The 23,142-nt window shown below is 40.9% G+C and overlaps 1 long non-coding RNA gene across 4 annotated transcripts in view; it reads right to left on the reverse strand.

The window, feature by feature from the left end:
• LOC128095457 (uncharacterized) overlaps positions 1-23,032 on the reverse strand; it is a 29,377-nt gene extending 6,345 nt beyond the window's left edge. The window contains exons 1-3 of one of the 4 annotated variants that reach the window (XR_008213251.1): positions 18,502-23,032; positions 17,746-17,819; positions 7,918-16,198 (exon numbers count right to left, since the gene is read on the reverse strand). This is a non-coding gene — a long non-coding RNA (uncharacterized LOC128095457). Of the gene's footprint in view, positions 1-7,917 lie in introns of all 4 variants that reach the window. The other 3 variants (XR_008213250.1, XR_008213249.1, XR_008213248.1) reach the window with 3 other exon arrangements.
• Between the last annotated feature and the right edge of the window lie 110 nt (positions 23,033-23,142).

Genomic DNA, 23,142 nt, shown 5'->3' on the forward strand with positions numbered 1-23,142 from the left:
TTGATTTCATTCTCTGGCCCTATTGCTCCACACAGTACTAATAGCACAATGTTAAAAAGGGTGGAAAGAGTGGACATTCCTGTTTCATTCCTCACTTCAGTGGGATTGTTTTAAACTTTTATCCCTTTACCATGATGTTGGCCATGTCTTTCTTGTATATAGCTTTTATTATGTTGAGGTGTGTTCCCTCTAGCCCGATATTCTCTAGTACTTATATCATGAAGGCTTGTTGGATTTATTTTCAAATGTTTTTTTTTCTGCATCTATTGAGATGATCATGTGTTTCTTGTTTTTAAGTCCTTTTCTGTGGTTTATTAAATTTAATACATTGAACTATTCTTGTATTTCACTGATAAAGCCAACTTGGTCATGGTGGATAATCTTTTTGAAAGTGTATATGTTTGTATATGTTCTGTTTGTATTTTATTATATTTTTTTCATCCATTTTCATTAGGGAGACCGGCCTGTAGTTTTCTTTTTTGTAGTTATGTCTTTATCTGGTTTGGGTGTTAAAGTGATACTGGCTTTATAGATTGTAGTTTGAGAGTGCTCATTGTGTTTTTTTAAATTATTTTAGGAAGGGATAGTTATAGACTTCTTTTGAATATCTGGTAGAATTCTGTGAATCCATCTGGTCCTGAATATTTTTAGCTGGAAAATTTTTTATTACTATTTCAATCTTCTCATTTGTTATGGGTCTGTTTATGTTGTTGCCTTCTTCTTGGCTTAATTTTGGTAGTTTGGTTGAATCTCAAGATACATCCATTTATTTTAGTTTTCCAGCTTAACTAAGTACACATTTTAAAAATATTCCTGTATAATATTCTGAAGTTCTTAGGTGTCTAGTTCATTTTTGATTTTGTTAATTTGGGCCATCTCCTTCTTTTGGTTAGTTGCAACAAAGTCTCAATTTTGTTTTAGCTTCTCAAAGAACCAGCTCTTAGAATGGCTGATTCTTTGTATTATTTTCTTTGTTTCTGTTTAATTGATTTCTGCCCTAATTGTTTCTGTTTTATTATTTCTTGCCATTGAGTAGTTTGTTTGCCTCATTTGTGCTTTTAGAGTTGTTGTTGTTTTTTTTTAGTTGATCATTAAGCTATTTATTAGTGTTATTTCTGGTTTTTTGATACATGCATTTAGAGCTATAAATTATCTTCATAGGACTGCTTTCTATATGCCCCAGAGGTTTTGTTGTATTGTATTTTCATTTTCATTTATTTCCAGGAAGTTTTATTTTTTTCTTGATTTCTTCCTTGATCATTTATCATTCAGTAATGTGTTGCTTAACCTTCATGAGTTTGCATATTTACTAGATGTTATACTTTGTAGTGTTAATTTTAATTTTTACTCCATTATGGTCAGATAAAATGTAAGGAGTTGTTTTAATCATTTAGATTTTGTAAAAGTCTGTTTTGTGTCTCAGGGTGTGTTCTATTTTAGAAAAGATTCCATTTGCTGCAGAGTAGAATGTGTATTCTTTAGTTTTGGATAAAATATTCTGCAGATATCTGTTAAGCACATTTGATGTATGATGACAATTAATTCTAATGTTTCTCTGGTTATATTTTTTTTTCTCTAGATGATCCGTTTGTTGGAGAAAGTAGGGTATGGAAATCACCTACTATTAATGGACTAATGTTCATCTGTGTTTTTAAATCCAGTAGCAGTTTTTTTTTTTTTTTTATGAAACTGGACACCTCTGATTTTGTTGGATACATATTTAAGATAGTAATGTCTTCTAGGTTAACAAGTTCCCTTGATTATAGTGAAGTGTCTGTCTTTAGTCTTTATCTTTTCTGATTAGTTTCAGTTTTAAGCTTTTTTTTCCAGATATTAGAATAGTAACACCTTCTTATTTCCTGGTCTCATTTGTTTGGAGTTTTGCCCATGCATTTACTCTAATGCAGTGCCCATCTTTAAAGCTAAGATTTATTTTATGTAGGTTACAAATAGACTTTTCTCTTGATCCATTCATTGAGTCTGTGTCTTTTGATTGGAGAGTTGAGGCCATTGATATTTCAAGATTTTATTGAAATGTGCATGTTAATTGTGGTCCTTATGATATTGACCTTTGGTGGTGGTGTTGTGTTCTCGGTGATATTTTGTCTTTCAATAAGTATGGTCTTGTACTTCTTTCTACAGTCTCTCTGCTATGCTCATTCCTCACTTCAGCCTGAAATATCATTTCATATTTTCTTTGGGTTTAGTTTGTTGGATCTAATTTTGTTTTTGTTTTTTTGTTTTTTGTTTGTTTGTTTGTTTGTTTTGAGACAGGGTTTCTCTGTGTAGCTTTGAGCCTTTCTTGGAACTCACTTTGTAGCCCAGGCTGGCCTCGAACTCACAGAGATCTGCCTGCCTCCCGAGTGCTGGGATTAAAGTTGTGCACCACCACCGCCTGGCTTGGATCTAATTGTTTTGGGATGATTTTGTCATAGAAAGTTTTGCTTTCTCTTTCAAATATGGCATATAGTTTTGCTGGGTATATTATTTTAGGTTGGTAGTCACAGTCTTTTAGGACTTGGAATGCATTGCTTTAGACTCTTCTGGCTTTCCAAGTTTCTGTTGAGAAATTGACTATTGTTCTGATGGTTTTCCTTTATAGGTGTGGCTTAGTTAGGTTTTTATTGCTGTGAAGAGACACCCTGACCATGGCAACTCTCACAAAGGAAAACATTTAGTTGTATTGGCTGGCTTACAGTTCAGAGGTTCAGTCCATTACCATGGAAGGCAGCATGGTGGCATGCAGGAAAATGTGGTGTTGGAGCTGAGAGTGCTACATCTTGGAGGCAACAGGAAGTCAACCTCCTGTCACACTGAGGGAAGCTTGAGCAAAAGAGACATCAAAGTCTGCTCCCACAGTGACACACTTCCTCCAACAAGGCCACACTTCTTAACAGTGCCACTCCCTTTGGGGGGCCATTTTCTTTCAAACCACCACAATGTGGCCTTTTTTCCTCTCTTGCAGGTTTCAATACACTTTCTTCTTCTTTTTTTAAATCTAAACTTAGCATTTTTAAATGCTATCTGCCATGAAGATTTTCTTTTCTGGTTTTGTCTAGTGTTCTATGTACTTCTTGTATGGACTTGTCTTAATTCGGGGGACTTTTCTACTAAAATCATGTTGAGATGGAGTTTATGCCATTGATTTCAGATTTATCTCTGCCTATAATTCAAGTTTTTTTTTTTTTTTTATGGTGTCCCACCATTCCTCCATGTTTCTTTTCTATTTTTTTTTTTTTAATTTTCATGATCCTTATTATTTGGTCTCAATCCTCTGTTTTCTCCTGAAAGCTGGTATTCTATCTTCTGCTTGATTTATTGTACTTTAAAGCTTTTGTTTTAGTTTTCTAGTTGGGCCATTTATTTCAGCTTGAGTCTTCCTCAGGGTTTCTATTTCCTGCTTAAATTCTGTTCTCAAGTCTTGGATTGTCTTCATCATTTCCACCAGCTTTATGTTTATGTGTTCTTTGGCATCTCTCAGGTCTTTATTCTTTCTTAAGCTCTCCCTCCTTGATTTTATTGAGCTGTTTCTCTGTATCTTCTTTAAGTTCCTTTAGTTCTTTGATGATGTTTATGATTGTTCTTTTGAATTCTGTTTCCTGCAGTTCATCAAGGTAGTAGTTCTCATTGGCAAGCATTTCTCCAGAATTAGTGGGTTTGGAGAGAAGATTCTGGCTTGGTATTTCATATTGTTGTTACTCTTGTGATGAGACCTGTGCACGTGGACTGCCTTTGTTAATTCTAAGTTTGTTATGGGTAAAGCAGGATGGGGAAGAAGAGATGTGAAGGCCGGTTGGGTCTTGAGTTCAGAAAAGGCTTGGGTGTCAGATGGACAGAAGGGACTGGGCTAGTGTACAAGTGCTTCCTGTTCTATGCTGGGAGTGTGGGGTAGATAGTTCTGAGTTGTAAGGTTGGGTATGATGTGAGAGAGTCCAATGGTTTAGGTTGTAGGTATGCAGTTCCTGGCCCAAGCCTATACCTCCTCTGCAGTGAAAGGTGGGGAAGGCCAGACTAGTCAAGAGCACCGATTGTGAGACCCAGCCTAGATTTGGCAGTTTGTAACAAACAAACAAATGGGAACAGAGTGTTTAGAAGTATTTACTAGTCTAGTCCTTGGCAGAGAACATGGGATGTCTGGGTATGTGGTGGAAATGGTGAAAAGGGACCTGTGGGTGATTGCAAGTAGGACAGATCTTGGTGGAAACATAGAGGATGGCCATGGTGCAGGCCCAGGTTCCAAGCTAGGCCAGGGCAATGTCTATGGGACCCAGGCTACATGCGGCAGGTTGTAAAAAAAAAAAAAAAAAAAAAAAAAAAAACTGGTATGGAGTGTTCAGGTGTATTCACCAGGCCACACCCTAGAGGATGTGGGTATATGGGAAGTCTGGGTATAATGTAGGGTGGTGGTAGCAGCCTATATTTGTCTTTGAAAAACAGAAATTGCCAGCTCTGAATGAGTCTAATCCGACCATTTTTCCCTTTAGTGTATGTATTTTGGTTCTTAATTAAGAAAGATTTCTATGCTTGACTTCGAAAGAACATTCTGCCTCTTTTCCTATTAGCTAAAGTTTATTTTCCTTATAAAACTTTAAACTATCTGATATTTTATTTTTTACGTGTGTAAGTTAGGAACCAGCTTCATTTGCCTCTATGTTTATTCAGTTCATTTGTCTAATACTATCTACCAAGCATATCCTCTACAGTATAATCACTGATATAGCCTATGTCCTGAGCATGTATGTGGCTCTTTGCCAGGGATCCAAACTATTTCATAGATCTTATTTTCATTCAAATAGCTATGGACATATTTGGAGACAGGAGATCACTATATATCCCAGGGTGGCCTGGACTTACTGTATAGCTCAGGCTAACCTTAAACTCAGGATTCTCCAACTTTAGCTCTGAGTGCTAGGATTGTAGGCCTGCATGACCATGCCTGCACTTATATTACAATATATATTATATATATTATATTACATACTAATTATATGTAAATTTAAAGTAATCTAACCATCCTATCATATGTTGTGTTTCTACAACTTGTTTACCAAATCATGACTTTCTAAAATTCATTCCATTTTAATATAATATTTTTATTAGGTTTTTGAGAAATTCATACATGCCTACAGACCTGAACCAGCAGGACTAAAGTCCTAAACAGTGAGCTGTTGAGTGAGAGGACCAGGGATGAGGAATAAAGAAGACAAAGCAATAGTTGAGACCAGGAGGCTTTGCATAAGCTGATGACTTATGCCAAGCAATTTTATTAAGAACAATAGCATCGGCTTTTTGGAACCCATTCCCTATGGTGGGATGTTGTTGGTTGTTTTTTACTCTTTTGCTCTTCTGGGGGCCTGCCACCCAACTCCCAAATAAATCACACACGGAGGATTACTGTTACTTATAAAATGCCTGGTCTTAGCTTGGCTTGTTTCTTGTCAGCTTTTCTTAACTTAAATTAGCCCACCTACCTTTCGTTTCTAGGCTTTTACCTTTTTTTATTTCTGTGTATCTTCCTTTCACTCTTACTCCACGGCTGGGTGGCTGGACCCTAGTTTCCTCCTCTTTCTCTTGCTCCTTCTTTTTGTTCTCTCACTCTTTCTTTCTCCCAGATTTCTCTTTCTATTTATTCTCTGTCTGCCAGCCCCACCTATCCTTTCTTCTGCCTCATTATTGGCCGTTCAGTTCTTTATTAGACCATCAGGTGTTTTAGACACACAAAGTAACACAGCCTCACAGAATTAAACAAATGCAACACAAAAGAATGCAACACATCTTTGCACCATTAAACAAATGTTCTACAGCAAAAACAAATGTAACACATCTTAAAATAATATTCTACAGCAGTGGGATACTTCGCTCAGCCTTGATGCAGGGGGAAGGAGCTTGGTCCTGCCTCAACTTAATATGCCATGATTTCTTGACTCCCATGGGAGACTTTACCTTTCTGAGGAGTTGACATGGGAGGCTAGAAAGGAAGTGGGGGGGAGGGCACAGGTAGAGTGGAGGGAGGAGAAACTGTGGTTGGTATGTAGAATAAATTTTAAAATATAATTAAAAAAGAACTATCGCATCATATATACTGTTTTGAGGGGGTAAATAGCTAAGGTTAGCAGAGAAATAAACCAGACAATGTTGACTAAGAGAACAAGGGATACCTCAGAAACAGTTGCCTGAGAACTGATAAACACAGCCCAGGGGGAAGAGTTGTGTCCCCAGAAGCTGTGACATTGACTCCTACAAAGGCATTGGCTTAAGTGTTAGTCAGGCCTTGCCAAGGCCATTCCTAGAGAAGGACACAGAACTAAAGTTCCCTTTGTCCTTTCATAGAACCTCTGAGAAGGTATTATATTGGTCTGGCTCCCTACAGCACACAATGCATTTTGATCATATTCAGTCCCCACTCTTCCCCTTAACTAACCCCAGATCCTTCTCCTACTTCCTTCCAACTTTATTTCATTTTTAATAGCCTCCTCATTCCTATTTGTTCTGATATATACTCATGTATATGGGCTTATCCACTGGAGTATGGTTGATCTTCCATGCACTATACCTAAAAGAAAATTGGCTCTTCCTCTTAAATAGTTTTGCTACACTGATCACCAGCTAGGCTGTGAGCTTCAAATTTTTGACAGCTTTTATCCTTTAAAGCCCAGATGATGTGGGAGCTCATCAACTCTGAACCAACAGTTAGGGAGCCTGCAAAGGACCCTCTGCATGTGTGTGACAGTTGTGTAGCTTGGTCTGTTTGTGGGGCTCCTAGCAGTGGGATTAACACCTGTCCCTGGTGCTTGCACTGACTTTTGGGAATTCATTCCCCATGCTGGGTTGCCTTGCCCAACCTTGATGCAGGGGGAGGAGCTTGGTCCTGCCTCGACTTGATATGCTATGCTTTGTTAGCTCCCATGGGAAGCCTGCCCCTTTCTGAATGGAGCTGGAGGAGGAGTGGATGAGGGAGTAGAAGGGAGGTGGGAGGAGGGAGCAGGAGGAGAGGAGGGAGGGGAAACTGTGGTCAGTATGTAAAATAAATGAAAAAAAAATTTAAAAAATAAAAAGCCCAGATGAATAAAAGTAACATATTCCCCAGTTTGTGGCACAATCACTTTCAATCAATACTAATTTGCATGTACCAATAACTTCTCAGCTAGGGATGGGAGCTCATGAGCCACACCCACCTCCATAATGGAATATAGACTGGCTTGATCTTGTACAGACAGTCACAGGTGCTGTGAGCTCATGAGTATAGCAGTCCTGTTAGATCCAGAAGACATTTTGGGGGGGAGGGGGTTCTGGCTCTTCCTAACCTCTGGCTCCTATGATCATTCAGCCTCATATTCTGTAGTGGTCCCTTGTTTAGTAAATTATGAACTCCAATAATTCATTTCTTAATTTTCTATAATTAAGATGATTGCAGAAACAACTACTGGTTATTAGAAAGAAACTGAATATATAGACTAATAGGCAGCAAGGCAATTTAAAATAAAAAAAACACAAGTAAGGCAAAATGTCTTTTAAACAAGGTAAGTTGAATTTATAAGTTCAATTCCTCTGAAATCAGAAACAAAATGACAGAAAACAAACTGTCCTTGCAAAAGGCTGAAACAGAACTGGTTATGCTCACTAAGATATATTCAAACATTTGAAAAATGTGAGAGTAGAGGGTGCAATGGTCAGCAGTCCCCAGAGTGTTAAGCGGCCATGGGCAATAAAGTCAAATAATGAAACAGAGACTATTGCAGCTGCAGAATAAACACGAGATGCTTTTAAAACTCACTGAAAAGCAGACAGTCTTAGAAATAAAAATGTGGTGAGAAAACAAATGTTTTATAATGGTGGAAGAAGATACAGAGTTATTATTCTCACAGAAAGTGTCACAAATGCAAACAGACGAACTATAGTGGAAAATTCTCAACTTACAATTTGGAAGGGCCAATATCCAAATCACCACCACTCTAAAATATGAGAACAGAATAAAAAGAAGGAATAATAATAATTAGTGTGTTAGAAATACATCTGTGATAGAACACTTGCTTAGCAAGGCCTTGGGTTCAACGCTGAAACACACACACATACACACACACACACACACACACACACACACACACACACACACACTGCCCACAAGCAGACATTAAATAGTACCATAAAGATCGTTAGCTATTTTTAGCATGAGTCTTCAGATTAAAAGGTCCTATTTCACACCTGACACAATATAAGAGAGGGGATTATCTAAAATTAACCACTGTGTTATTTTAGAGCACTGCAGGAAAAGGCCGGAATATGTACCAGAAAGTGACAATTCAAAAGGTGAGTCATTAAAATGTCCCCAGGCAAGAAACAATTCCCTCACTTTTCTAAAGAAAAAATATTTCCAATCTAGGCTTCTGTATAACTCACCCAGTCAATCTAAAATATATTTAGATATTAAAGTTTCGAAATATCTGTTTGCCTCCTGCAGTGCCGTACATCCTTTCTAAGAATTATTTTCTCTACTAAAATGTGAGAGTAATGATAACAAGCAGAGTTACACAGAAGTGTGTATGAGACCTAACACATTAGTACAAAAGCAAGAAGAATTTCTAGGTCAATGGTAAGAGTAAACTGCAAGATGATGGTTAGAAATCCAGCTTACCTTTCCCTCTGACGGAGAGGCTATGCCATGAATCTGGGTGTCACCCAAAGGTCACTTGTTGAAGGCTTGATCTCCAGCTTGTAATTACTTTTTAAGATTCATTTTTGTTCTTATTTAGTGTGTGTGTGTGTGTGTGTGTGTGTGTGTGTGTGTGTGTGTGTGTTTCTCTCTTTTCATCACAGCCCCTGTGATGTGAATAGGCCTCTTCCAACATGTGATCTCCAGCGCAATGTGCTGCCAAAGACCCAAAGCAACAGGGCAGAAGACCTCAAGAGAACCCTCTGACACTAAGCTATAAACAAGCCTCGTTTCCTTTTCGTGTGGACTGGGCAAGCTTAGCTGTTGTCGTTTTTTCTTCCTTTTTTTTGTCACAGCGATAGAAAGCTAAGGCAAAAGTGAAGCATTGATTTGCTAAATTTGTGAATAGGTTTAATTTAACATTCATTGATAATTGAAACTCAGAAACAACCATAGAGAACTTAAATCTAAAACGCTAGATGATTTGGGAAGTTGTGTGAGACAACTTCAGATATCAACTCTGACACAAGAAAGAAAAATGACCAATGGTAAAAATATGAAAACAATGGTCAAATTCTCCTTCCACCCAATATGCCTCAGACCCATACGGTGCCATGTGAAAAAATTCTGCTGTACTCCCAAGGAATTTGTAGCTCGGAGTTGGCACACTATGCTACAGAAAATAGAACTTGAAAATAAGCTTCCAAACTCATTTTATGAGTTAATAACCCTGGTGCTGAAACAGAACAAATAAATTACAAGTGAAGAAAATGACAAACTGATTTCATGGTGGACATTCACTCAGAAACCAGAGATGCAGTGCTAGCTAATTAAGCCCAATAGTGTAATTTAACATTAATGAAACAGAATGGCTATATAGGGTTTATCCCAGGAGCAAGAACACACCCAGGAAGAGTCCCCATCAGATTCTTTCACATCAGGAAATATCCCAGGGCGATCTACAACCGAATGGACAGAAGAAATGTGTTTGCTTTTTTTACATGAAAAGTTTAGTGTTACATGAACTTAAAGCTCATGAAAAATAATCTGGAACAAATTTGATAATCTGGCAAAGTTGCCAAATAGGCAAAGAAGTCATAAGAATAAATTGCATTCCTCTAAGCCAATAATAACCACTAAGAAAATACAATATCAAGATTTGGTTTATAGGAGAAAGTCTGTAAATATTTAGGATAATCCACCAAAAAAATCATTTGTGAGATCTGCATATAGAAAAAAGCCTTTGTAGTAAAGGGCCTGCTTTTTAAATTAATTTACTTGAAGGACTTGTAGATTCACATGCAACTGTAAAAAATAGTCTGCACATTTTTTGACAGCTCCTCTAACTCTTCCCATACACCCAGAAGACAGACACTAAGAGAGCCCACTGTTTGATTTGATTTCACTGCTTTATGTCTACATATATGCACAATTTATGTGCTGTGTGGACCTGTGTATGCTCATATACAGTCTGGTCCTATGTGCAAGCTTATGTCTCCACTTCAGCAACAAAGGCACGGAGCACACCCACAGAGTCCTCAAGCTATCCTTTGGTAGCCATGCTTTCTTGCCTCCCCTCTCTATGACTCTGACATCCCTAACCATTGGCACTCACTGGTCTGTCTGCCCTTGTATGACTGTCATTTAAATGATAAGAAATAAGGGAAATTACTCAGGAGTTCATCTTCGGAAACTGGGCTTCTCTTCACTCAGCATAATTCTCTTGAGACCGGTCCAAATTGTTGTGTATTGATCAATAGATTTTTTTTTTTAAAAGATACTTTTATCACCTGAATCTGTAGCACAGATGTGCCACACTTCATTTCACAATTTTCCCACGGATGGACATTTGGTTTGTTTCCAGCATAGCATTTTAGAAACAGTTTCCATGAACACCCACGTTCAGGTATTATGGGAGCGTGAGATTTCATTTATTAGAAAGGAATGTGTGCTGGTTGGTTTTTGTCAACTTGACACAGATCGAGACTCATCTCAGAAGAGAGAACCTCAATTGAGAAAATGTCCCTGTAAGACTGGCTCATAGGCAAGCAAGCCTGGGGGACTTTTTTTTTTTTTTTTTGGATGATGATGACTGATGTGGAAGGGAGCAGTGCCATTGCTGGGAAGGTGGTCCTGGATGGTATCTGAAAGCAGACCGAGCAATCTACAAAAACCAAACAAACCAAACACAGTAAGCAGCGCTCCTCCACAGCTTTTGCTTGAGCTCCTGCACTGACTTCCTTACGTGATGGAGTGTGACCCAAGAGCGGTAAGAGGAAATAAACCCTTTGCTCTTCAAGTTGCTTTTGGTCATAGTGTTTTATCACAGTAACAGAAACTCTAATTTAAAAAAAAATGCCTATGGTGCAATTGCTGGTAATTACATGGGTTTCCTTGTGATGCTAGAGATCAAAGCCAGGGCATAGTGCATGCTGGGCAAGCACTTTACTAGTAAGTGATGCCCCAGCTACCATTTGCTTGCCTCTGTAAGTAACCTCAGACTACTCCCAGAGTAATAACAACATTTCATATTCCCATCAACAATAAGGGCAGCTTTTAAAAAGATGTAAACACAATTAAGGGTATGTTAACAAAACTGCAAACAGTCAGGTGTGATGGTACATATCTTTAATCCCAGCACTCAGGAGGCAAAAGCATGCAGATCTCTGTGAATTTGAGGCCAGCCTGGTCTATATTTTGAGTTCCAGGCCAGTCAAGGCTACACAGTGAAAAAACAAATAAGCAAAACTAACAAACCAATTATCAAAGTGTGGGAAAGGTACAAATGTAGACGTGCCTCCTGTCGTGATGTGCTGTTATGAGCCCAAGGCAAGGGACCCAGGTAGCCTGGACAGAGACCTCTAAAATGGAGCTAAAATAAGCATACTCCAAGCTAATTATTATTATTATTTTTTGGTTTTTCGAGACAGGGTCTCTCTATGTAGCTTTGTGCCTTCCTGGAACTCGCTCTGTAGACCAGGCTGGCCTCGAACTCACAGAGATCCTCCTGGCTCTGCCTCCCGAGTGCTGGCATTAAAGGCGCGCGCCACCACTGCCCAGCTTCCAAGCTAATTATTTTACCTATTGTTATAATTGTAACAGATGGCCCACTAACACAAATCTCAAATTCAAGCCAAGGCACTATTGAAGGATTAATTTCAAAGTCTTGTAGTTTTCAAAGTCTTGTAGTTTAAACACATAGAAAAACAACATAAGCCAGGTGGTGGTGGTGCATGCCTTTAATCCCAGCACTCGGGAGGCAGAGCCAGGTGGATCTCTGTGAGTTCGAGGCCAACCTGGTCTACAGTGCGAGATCCAGGACAGGCACCAAAACTACACAGAGAAACCCTGTCTCGAAAAACAAACAAACAAACAAAAAACAACATAAGATAAATATAAACTTACAAATGTGCCGGCAGGCTGCAAAGCAGGGAAAAGTACCACTGGCTGAGAAATCTAGAAAAACAGGAGCAGGAGATCCATAGAAAACTTCGTTGCCTGGGAATATGGGTCGTGAGCCTTATGAATAGTGATGAATTATGTAATTCTGATAAATGACAATTGACATAGACTTTTATGTGTAGTCAAATAGCTTTCATAGATTCTGGGAAGACTGAGAAAGCTTCAGTGTCATTCTTAAGGCTCCTGACTCCCAGTAGATACACAAAGCCTGGATTCCACAACATCAACTGTAACACTTGACAACCTGGAATTCCTGAGGTCTCAGAACACTACGAGGAACCACTGACCTCCCAGAGCATCTGTGGCTTCAGTAGAGGGAATAAGTGGTGTCTAGAGATCTGAGACTGTTGTGAGTGGTCTTGGGTACAGGGTGGTCATCTAGGGGTACCACTAAGTGACTTGCAGTCAATGGGGGTGGGATGGGGATGTGGTCTCAGGCCTCTTCTATCCCTACCCCCATTGGCCCCAGCTTTGATCTCTGAGGCTTTGCCAGAGCCACCATACACAGGCTTGGATGCTGTGGGCTGCTAAGGTCAGGAACCCAGCCATTAAGTACTCAACTGGGATTCTCCATTGTCACCTTGGGTACACAGCATATGTATGAGAGTGCTTGTTCCCTCAGTCCTTCCTCTTAGAGATTGGCACCAGATACCTTTGTGAATGGGATGACCACTATGACATCTTAAGTGATTCCCCTATGGTCTCCTGGGACACAGTTGACCTTGGAGTGCAGAAGGCAAAATTCTGTCCCTTTTAATTCCTTTGTCCACATTGGTCTAACCTCCAAATATGCTTATTCAACACCAAGATGATGTTATACCCATCTATTACCTTTTTCTCCCTTCCTTCCCCCTTCCTTCCTTCCTTTTTTCATTTTATTTTGACAAGGTTTTACTGTGTATTCTTGGCTGGCCTGGAACTTGTTGCTTGTTATGTAGACCAGGCTGGCCTCATTTCACAGAGTTCTACCTGGTACTTTTAACTACAGTGTAATACTTAGATGAAGCTTGGACCAAAACCCAAACACTTTTAAATAAACTTTGATTAGACGTACTGGTTTGTTCTTGTATGTACAGGCCAGTTCTCATAATGGTTAGGAAGGGAAGGCCAGTAACTTCATTGGTTTAAGCTGGACATCACTTTATTGAACTTTTTAAAAAATCTTTTGAGATATATATTTTTTTTACATCTGTCTTAGTTATGGTTTCTATTGCTGTGAAGAGGCACCATGGCCACTGCAACTCTTATAAAGGAAAACATTTAACTGGGCCTGGCTTACAGTTCAGAGGTTTAGTCCATTACTGTCATGGCTAGAAGCATGGTGGTATTCTGGCAAACATGGTGCTGAAGAAGGAGCCAAGTTTAACACATGGATTACTGGGCAGCAGGAAAAGAGAGTAAGCCACTGGGCCTGGCTTGAACTTCTGAAATTTCAAAGCCCATCCCCAGTGACACACATCCTCCAACAAGGCCACAAGTCCTATTCCTTTCAAACAATGCCACTCCTTATGAGTCAATGAGAGCCATTTTCACTCAAGCCACCACAACATGTGTGGGTGTTTTGGCTGCATATATGGCTGTGCACCATTTACATGCATGTCTGTGTACCATGTGCCTGTGGAGATCAGAAGAAGGTACAGGATCTTCTTGGAACTGGACTTACCCTGTGGCTGCTGGGAATGGAATTCAGGGTGTGGTTGTTTGAGTAGGAGTGACCTCCATAAGCTCATAGATTTGAATGATTACTCAACAGGCAGTGGTATTATTAGTAGGTGTGGTCTTGTTGGGGTAGGTGTGGCCTTGTTGGAGGAAGTATGTCACTGGGGGTGGGCTTTGAGGTTTCAGAAGCCCAAGCCAGGCCCAGTCCTCTCTCCTCTCTCTCTCTCTCTCTCTCTCTCTCTCTCTCTCTCTCTCTCTCTCTCTCTCTCTCTCTCTCTTCCTGCTGCTTGCCAATCCAGATGAAGAACTCTTGGCTCCTTCTCTAGCACCATGTCTGTCTATATGCTGCCATGTTACCTGCCATGACATTAATGGACTAAACCGCTAAACCGGTGAGCCAGCCCCAGCTTAATGTTTTCCTTATAAGAGTTGCCATGCATCAACAACAATTGAGGTAGATGGGAAAGCTGTCCCCATACTCATCTGTCATGTGGAAGAATGGGCAGGGGACAGATCTCCCCCCCCTCCACATATACACACACACCTTAGCTCTCTAGGGAGAGCTGGCCCTAGAGGTCATAAAAGCTGGAGAGCTGTCCCTGCCCCTCACCAGTTGCAGCACTCAGGAGAGTGGCCTCTGCATCTCTACTGGCCAACACAGCAGAGCTGGCCCCAAGGTGTAGGTATGCGAGAACCAATCCCGAGGACTTGAAAGCAGGAGAACTGACCCCACCCCTTGTTCATCAATGAAAGGGGTGAACTAGCCAGGGAAGTGCTGGAGGACTCACCCTGGTAGTGAAGACAGGGGAGAGCTGGCAGGCTGACCAACCCTACAACTACCCAGGCCCAGAACAACGGGATGTCCAGGAAGAGTCCCAGTGAGGGCCCAGTGTCGATAGTGTAGCAGAGACCAGAGGCCTTGAACCAAACCAATGGTTCTATGCGATGAAGACCTGCGTGTAAAGATGTTTGAATAAAGGGGGTTTACTGCATGACTCACTGTGTCACACTGCAGCTTCCATGGTGAGATTTTCCCCTTTCTTCCTTTTTTTTTCCTTTTTTATCTTAAATTTCATTTTGTTTTATTTGGCAGCAGGGGGCATGGGGGCAGATTGCAGGGGCAGAGGGCAGAGGGTGGGTGCCAGGGGACAGGAGATGGGTGGGATTGGGATGCATGATGTGAAAGACACAAAGAATAAATTAAAAAAAGAAAGTTAAAAAAAAAAAGAGTTGCCATGGTCATGGTATCTCATCACAGCAGTAGAAACCCTGACTAGACACTGGTCCTCTGAAAGAGCAGTTAGTGCTCTTAACCACTGAGCTCCAGTCTATTGAACTTTGACCATACAAACCTGAGTATCACATACACCATCTCCAAGTCGCATCTTTTACATGACTTTTACATACTTGCTCACATTTTAATACCCTGCCTGAGTTGTCTAGTTTTCCCTTCCATTATGAAAGTGTCCAGCCATCTTAATCCTCACACACAAATTCTTCTTAGGAAAAAAATATTTCCACCTTTGCCTTCTTTTAAGGCTTTCTTTTACCTACTAACCAGTAGGAAATTCCTAATACCACGAGACTTGAAGAATACTAACAAATAAATTTACCATCTGTTGTGAGAATTTTCTGCCTAGTGGGGGACTACCCTTGTTTATCCCTTCCTCACAAGGCTGCAAATGACAAGCCCAAGTTCAGTTTTATCAGAGTTCATCTTGAGGACTTAATGAGCTTACTTATCGATATGGGTGAGGGGTTCCTGACAGAAGCATGGGAGACCTTAAAACAGCTAACAGGAAAGTTTTCACTCAGCCTGGACAATGGCTTTCTCACAGAAACCTAGGTGGAGCCCCCTCTCCCTAGCTGTCTCAGTTACGTTTCTATTCCTGTGGTAAAGACACCCTGACCAAAGGCAATTTGGGGAGAAAGGGTTTCTTTCATCATCCATCATAGGTAGTCCATCATCCAGGGAAGTCAGGGCAGAAACTTGGAGGCAGGAACGGATGCAGAAGCCATGGAGAGCTTCTGCTTGCTGGCTTTCTCCTCAAAGACTTTCTCAGCCTGCTTTTTTACAGCACCCAGCACCACCAGCCCTCTTGGAGCACAACCCACAGTTAGCCACACCAGGACCCTACCATACCAATCATCAATTAAAGTAGGGTAAGATAGAAAAACATATTGGATACTGATTTATTGATTCATTTAGTGATTTACTTAAGGCACTGCTTGTACTGCCTATTTGCCAAGCATGACTTACCTTGTTACCTGGAAAAAAATGACCTGGAGAAATAGATGAAACAATGGATCATTGCCCTTAACAGCCTGCTGACTGCCATGTACTCTTCTGTGAAATCTTGCTTGTCTGCCTCCTCTTGTAGTATCAGATTATAAAATGAGAACTCAAATTGGATCCAATACCTAGGACTTTAAGGAACAATTATTGCTTCAGTCCACTGGTAACACCTTTCTTCCACTCTCATTGGTGCTAAGAGTGCTTATTCCAAAAAGAGCCACGAAACACAATTGAGAAAATGATCCACAGGACGGCCTGCAGGCCAAGGTGCTGGAAGCATTTTCTCTGCTGAGGTTCTCTCTTTCCAGATGATTCTAACTATGTCAAGCTGACATAAAACTAGTCTGCACAACTGATCCCTCGTCAACTTGACACACAAACACACCAATTATTCTACTATTACTTTTCCATCCTCATTTGTCCCCAAGACAACATGTTAATATTAAAATTACACTCAAACTTTCCAACTTTGAAATGTCCCACGGTCTTTAAAAGTTCAATGTCTTTAAAATATCCTGTCCTTTCAAAGTCTCTATAAAATACCCAGTTTCTCTAAAAATTCCATTCTCTCTTAAATTCCAAAGTCTCCTAACTGTGGGTTCCTGCAAAAATCAAATCATATTAAGTAATTTCTTACTCTAAGAGGGAAGAACAATGGCATAGTCACAATCAAATAAAAAGCAAACCAATCTTCAACAGTGTAAAAACCAGCGTCAGAGTCACGATCCTATGGGCTGCGAGAGGTTTCCTGTCTCCAGCTCTGCCCTTTACAGCACACACTAACTTGTCTCATAGGCTAGGGCTGGCTCCACTCCACAGCTGCGGCTGTCCTTGGCAGTCACCCCACGGTACTGTAATCTCCACATTGTAGGGTCTCCACTGGAACTGGGCTGTGCCTTCGAAAATAGCCTCTCTTGGGTTCTCTTTGGGGACTCTGTCAGTGGGACATGGTGCCAATCTCTGTAACTGAAGAGTCCCGGAGCTTCTACATCAACAAAGGCTGTACCTCCACCAATGACCTCTCCTGGCCTTTCACAGTGCAAAGCTTTGGCGGCTTTCCCTAAGCCTTTCATATCTTCAAAAGCAGTAGTATCTAGGAGATCCTTACATATTATCAAGTTTGGCTGCCAGCATGAGGTACAACTTGGCCACCATCTGGACCACAGGTTCAATGTGCTGACCCTGAGAAAATGCTTTCCAGAATATTTCACCTCTGTGAGGTTGGTGTCCTTTTAACCATGCTAGTTTCTCAGTTCCAGTAACCAGTAACAATTGTTCCCCAGTAAAGTGAAGCTTTTATTTCAGTGGTGCTGGTCTCTTGTTGATCACAGGTAACTCCAGATCCAGCCGACAAGGAACTATAGATTCTTAACATAAGATATCATATAAACGGCCCCTGTAGAGTCTTTCCTTCCCTCCAAACTTCACAAAACAGGTCCTCATCTCTGCACTGCTGTCAACATACTTGTCTTCCAAGATCCCCCTGCTTTCTGAGCACTCCACGATTTTTTCCAGCCCACAGTTCAACTGCTACAACACTCCTCCCAAAAACACACGGTCAGTTCTGTCATACTAATATCCCATTCCTGTTACTAATTTTCTGTTTTATTTGGGATTTTAATGCTTCGATAAAATACCACGACCAAAAGAAGCTTGGGAAGGAAAGGGTTTATTTCACCTTATAGTTTGTAGTCCATCATCCACAGAAGTCAGGGCAGGAACTCAAGCAGGGAAGGAACCTGGAGGCAGAAACTGAAGCAGAAGCCATGGAGAAATGCTGCTTACTGAATTTCTCCTTACGGATTTCTTACCCTGCTTTCTTATAGCATCAAGGACTACCACCACAGTGAGCTATACCTGCCCACATTAACCATCAATCAAGAAAATGTTCCATCTGCTTCCCTAGTGGCCTATCTAATTGGAGCATTTTCTCAACTGAGGTTCTTTGTTCCCAAATGACTATAGCTTGTGGCAAGTTGACATAAAACGAGCCAGCACTCTAGTCTTACTGTCTTCTGTAGACTATGTATTTTGACATCTACCCAATGCCAGAGGCCTTATACGGTTAGGGAGGAATTGAATATAACCAGATAAGAGGAGTGACTGAATACGTAGGTAATAACCCTGTACACTCTTCATTTCTGTAAAAGAATAGCAACAGCCCACAGCCCAGTTGTGATGATCTTTTGAAAGCAAGAAAGCTGAACTAATGAAGATAAAAGCTACTTAGCTCAAAAGATAGTGCCATGTAACACCTCCTAGGTAAAATAAAGTTGGATCTAAACTGTGTATGTTGGACAATGTAACACATTTTGATTACCTATACATATTTTTAGCTACCAAGGTTTTTTTCCCGACAAGTTTTAAGCAAATCTTTCTGCTTGGACTTCAACATCTTATTCTTTCTGTGGCCTCCCCAAAACCTGAGAATTACCTCTCCATCTCAAAAATTCACATTTCATTCAGAGCCTGGGGACATTATCAAAATGATCTTGGTGTGAGGGAACACTCCCTGCAAATTAAAGGCAAAAAATTAAGTATGCACAGAGCCAAAAAATACTAACATTTAAGCCTAATTATAGTTTTAGATGATAAAGGACATTCCTCACTCTTGTCTTAACTTGGGTAGGGAGGAATGCACAGTCTCACAACTAGGTAAGTCATTTTCTTGCCCTGAAATCTAGTAAAGGTTCCCGGTGGAACCCCCTAAAAGAGAGCCCCAAACTTTCCTAAACCTTAGGAAAGGTTATGAGGGATGTTACTTTCTGTCCTTTGTTTTGCAGTTTATACAATCCAGAAAATGATCTATGATAGCCACGCTTTAGGCTCTCAATGAGTCTAAGTAGCATGGCTCAGGACACGAGGAAGTAGTTTGGGGTCTGAAGTGTAAGGGTCAAATCCCATCTCCAGAGCCAGCATCCCAGTGAGCTTAAACAGCACACGGCCATTTTCCAATACTCTCTAGACCTTAAAGGCATTTTTTTCCTCTATAAAACTGAACCAAGCTGTCGACACTGGATATCAAGCTTGCTGTTGAGTCTGAAGTCAAATGGCTGGACCCAAAGCACCTGTCCTCTTTCAATCTTCACAGAGTTGCCCAAATTATTCTTATCCACTGGGTCCGACAGGGACTGACAAAAGGTAGAAAGCGTTTTCTTCCCCTTTAGAAAAAAAGAGTTAGAACACTTTGTTTTAGAAAGGCCACCCTCTGATTTCTTTTAACTTTATAATACCAGGGTGACAGTGAGCACCCAGGATCAAACATCAAACAGGTTCAAGCTGATTGAAGCATCTGTCTTTACTAGTGTCTAATTTGATACCTTCCATGGCTAGACTTGGAGTGACCAACTGCTTGAAAGCTTTATACTCACAGTTTGCCTGTCCCTACAGATGGAGGCAGGTAATACGAAAACAAAAACCTTGATAAGTACTCGCCCTCATACAAGAGATCAAGTTATACAGGAGGTTTATTTTTCTCCAGGGAAAGTGATTGATTGGACGTCTGAGGGGCTAATTTTTCTCAGTGTCTGAAAAGGCAGCTGAATAGGAACTTCAGAAGAATTTGGAGACTGGTTTGATCACTCTTGTAATGAGATGGAGGAGTAAATACAGAGAAGTTGGGTAGGATTTGCCTTATCGAACCCACACTTCCTAGTCCATTTGGAAGGGTGGCTGCAGCCTATAACAAGGAACACCTAGTGTGTCTAGTCTGTCCTGGGGAAAGTGCAGTCAGATGGCTTGTCTCTCACCATGTCCTGATTTCCTCCTCTTTGTTTTTCCTATGATAGAGAACAGATAGTGTATAGTAGTCTCCACCAGAGAGTCTGGATTGAGTAGTGGGATTATCTCCTTTACCTGTGGAGTATCTCCAGCCCCTTCCTGATTTCTTTTGACTTGTTTCACTTGTGAGGCTCCTGGTTTCAGCAGTCTGGTACCTGGCTGGTCCATGACAGCTCCTCTTATAGCCCAAGGATCTTTGGTAATGCCATCCCTCGAAACAAAAGATTTGCCTTCTGATTTCTCGGGCTATGCATGAATTGAGGAAAAATCAAAGCATTATTATGCACTTTTGGAGTTTAGCTTGTTCCAGTTGTCCAGAAGGCAAGCCAACAGGGAACTCAAAGGATCTTGGAGGCTTCCATCCCCATCTGTGAAGTAAAGCAAGACTGGAAGAGACTGATGGAAGGTTGCTTAATTCTCCATGACTCTCTCATCTCAGCATCTGGAGAAGCAGCTCCTAGCCATTGGAGGGGAAGGTCAGTGTGTCCTAAGAGAACACCCCTGGAATTGGTTCCCCATGTGAGACTAGTTTGCACTTACCCATACCTATGGGCCTGGTCCCTGACAATTTCATTCACCTCCCAGATAATTTCTGATGCCTCCATTCCAGAAAGTACACTCATTCTCCTCCAATCTTATTTGAGAATGGGCAGATCAAATTTGATAAACCCCTGAAGTCTTGGAGACAGGATATTTTTCTTTTCCTGGAAGCTTATGATGGCTTGAGAGCCTTTTATTTCAGATGATGCAAATGAAAGTGACCCCTCATTTCATACGGAGCTGAGTAGGGAACCAGAGCATCTCGAATAATAGCCTGAACTAGTGATAACTAATGAGAGAGTACCTGACTCTTGGCTTGGCATAAGAGCAGTCCAAGGGGGACAGGGAAGGGACATGTTGCTCCAGGGGAAATAGGGCAGAAATCTCTCTCCCTTAGGGTATCCATAATTGTATGCCCACTCTCTTAATCCATAAATTCATGTTACATTTTTGCCCAATTAGGAAGCAAGTGGTACAAGCACTTATGGTGACTGATTTTCATTTAAAGAAGGCTATGTACATTGGGAAAACTTCTTACACATGTATTGTCAGTGGCCATGCTAGGGGACCAACAGGGAGCATTGGAACCCATGGAACATGGGCAGTTGGCAAAGCCACTCCTGAGTGAGCCTTGGAGAGGCAAAGCTCTGAGGACTAGGTGTCCTGAGGACCTCATGCTGTTATTGAGCAGAGCTCTGATGGTTGCTTTTGCAGTCACTATATCCCTCATAATCTATGATTGGATGAAAACTATCAGGGGGTTGCTAGCCCCTCACTGGGCAGTGTTACTAGTACTTAACAATAATAGTGATTGACTTTTTCCAAGCATTGCTGCTGGAGCAGATTAATGATTCAACCACCACCCTTAGAAAAATTTAGACATGTAGAATTGTTAGTAAAGTTAGGTTAAGGTGTTTTTATGAATTGCTTTGATGTAGAAAATCTTAGGAAACAATTTAAAATTTAGAAAGCCACACTTTTAACATCTGAGTGAGGGACTCTGAGGTCAGGGAACAAAACATGGTAGCCTGGCTATTGCTGGCTGACATACCTTTCTTGCTAGGATAGGCTGGTGATCAAGGGTGGTGATTAATTCTTTGTACCCATTACTTCTCTCAGATTCCTGATATAAAAAAAACTGATGAGTGGGTATGTACCCTGAGGACTTAAAGTAGAGCCAATTGACTGTTTTTCACATATAAAAGTTTAGATTTGTGATTCTTTTAAGATTTCTTATAAGATCACCTTTTGAGATAAATAATAAAGTGATTGGTCCTTTCTTTGTACCTGAAAAATGCAACCTGCCAGTAGTCCACCCAAAGGGTATAAATTTTTCATGGATCTTGCCCATGTTTTCATAAAGAAAGTTGCCCAAGTACCACAGTGGCAAATAGGTTGCCCAGACATTTTGTACTAGTATAAAAGCTTTCCCAGCTGGTAGGAGTGACTGACTCCTTAGTGGTCAGAAGTGGTGTCTCTTAGCTCATGAGTGGTAGTATAAACCACAGACCCACACCCCACCAATTATAAGATTAAAATCTGTTTGGCTGTATGAGATCTGACTACTCCATTCCCTATAGAGTGTAGTCACTTATGCCTTTAATATCCCCAAAGAAAGTAAAAAGTAGCTAACTGGAGGATTTGGCCATGCTAATTATGGATGGGGGCACTCACTCCATGAGACTACTTGGGTCCTGGATGATCATGGTCACTCCCAGGGTTTCCACTGCAATTTTCAGTCAGTTATATTGACCTTGAGTTGAAATCTTCAAATCCAGACAGACCCCTGTAACTAAGGTGGGAGGTCTATGGGTGAGGGGTGATCATCTAGGGTACTGTAGAGTTTGTTCCATGGACTTAACAAAGAATTATATGTCCAGGAATGATGACTGATGAGGAGAAAGCATAAGTCACAGACATGGAGAGGGTGGGAGCCTTAGAGGCAGAGAAAGCGAAAGTGACAGATGGGGAGGAGGCAAAAGCCACAAATTTAGAGAAAATAAAAATAACAAGCTTTGTTAAGGCAAGAGAAGAGCTCCCATTTGGATGGGAGGAGATCCAGAGCTTGGAGTCCACTGAGTGGACTTGATGCTGGATGTTTTATAGGATCCTGGGGCCCTCACAGTTCTTGACTTCCTCCCTTCTCCCCGATTGGTTCTACCTGGGTATCATCCCTTAGAGATACCCTGGGTTGGACTCCTTGTACTTGAAAGAAAAAATAAATAAATTCAGGTCCAACATTGTAGGTGGGTAGTTGAATTGAAACACTCCTTCCTTGAGGGAGGAGCTGTGCTCATGAAGCTCAAGAAACCTTTCAAGTTCTGGAACAAAGAAACTTCCAAGACTCACAAGGAACCCTGCCTGGATTATGGAAGCTGTAAACAAGTGCTGGGAGAAGAAGCTTCCTGGCCTCTTAGGCTGGTGCTGAATGCAAATTTTGCAGAGAGCTCCAGGGATGCACATTTTCTAAGTCAGGATAGGGTGGGCTTTTCCCAGATGCAGCCTTCTTTGGGTCCTCCATTCATCTGTAAGTAACCCTTCACTCAATCTTCTGTATGTAACCTCAAGCTGGACTTTGATGTGGAATTCTATCTTTTCTTATTTTTATTTAAAAAAATTTATTTATTTTACATACCATCCACAGTTCCCTCTCCCTTTCTTTCTCCCATCCCCCTATACCTCCCCCATCTTGCCCCCCCATCCACTCCTCAGAGGGGGTAAGGTCTCCTTTGGGTAGTCAACAAAGTCTGGCTAG

Source organism: Peromyscus californicus, unplaced genomic scaffold (genome assembly GCF_007827085.1).
Source record: "Peromyscus californicus insignis strain IS unplaced genomic scaffold, ASM782708v3 Scaffold_4__1_contigs__length_199733344, whole genome shotgun sequence".
Classification (NCBI taxonomy): Eukaryota; Metazoa; Chordata; class Mammalia; order Rodentia; family Cricetidae; genus Peromyscus; species Peromyscus californicus.